The sequence below is a fragment of the Apium graveolens genome, chromosome 11, assembly GCF_009905375.1.
Source record: "Apium graveolens cultivar Ventura chromosome 11, ASM990537v1, whole genome shotgun sequence".
In the NCBI taxonomy this organism is placed as follows: domain Eukaryota; kingdom Viridiplantae; phylum Streptophyta; class Magnoliopsida; order Apiales; family Apiaceae; genus Apium; species Apium graveolens.
This window is the reverse complement of record NC_133657.1, coordinates 48,982,504-48,983,128: the sequence shown is the minus strand read 5'-3', so window position 1 is coordinate 48,983,128 and position 625 is coordinate 48,982,504.

The following is a 625-nucleotide window of genomic DNA, read 5'->3' as shown; positions in this document are numbered from 1 at the left end:
GCTATCCATCAGCAAGAGCGAATCATACGACTCACCATCTTGTTCGTCGAAGATAGGAAGAGGAAGATGACTTAATCTCGTCTTCTTCCTGTTCTTCTTCATCCTCAGCTTTGTCAGGCTTCTTAGCTAGGACTAAAGCTGTTGACGTTAGGATTAGAAGCTTAGGGAAAGTCTTGTATTGATGTACTTTCTATTTCATATATGTATTGACTTGATATATTAATGAAAACTGTTTTTACTTCAAGATTTTGTCTCTGAGTTATTTTATCTTGTGTTGTTAAATCCTGCTTGATATTCTGATGACCATTTAAATTTTGTCTTTATTTAAGTTCTGATTCTTTGTCAGCACTTATTCATCGAAATTATCTCGGTCATTTTTAACATGATTCATTTTCAGAATATTACTGTTGCAGTGAAAAATAATTCAATCAGTGCTAACGGTTTAAATTTTGAATTAAAACTGTGTCTCTTGATAAATGGAACGGTTTTTCCTTGAAACAAGGCAACTGGGTAAGTAATCATTCCTGTTTTCTCGAGCCCAATAACTATCCGTTATTACTGCATGTCTGACAGGTGTCCAACGGTAACATTTTTTTTCAGAGTATAAGAACAACAGAGAGAAGAT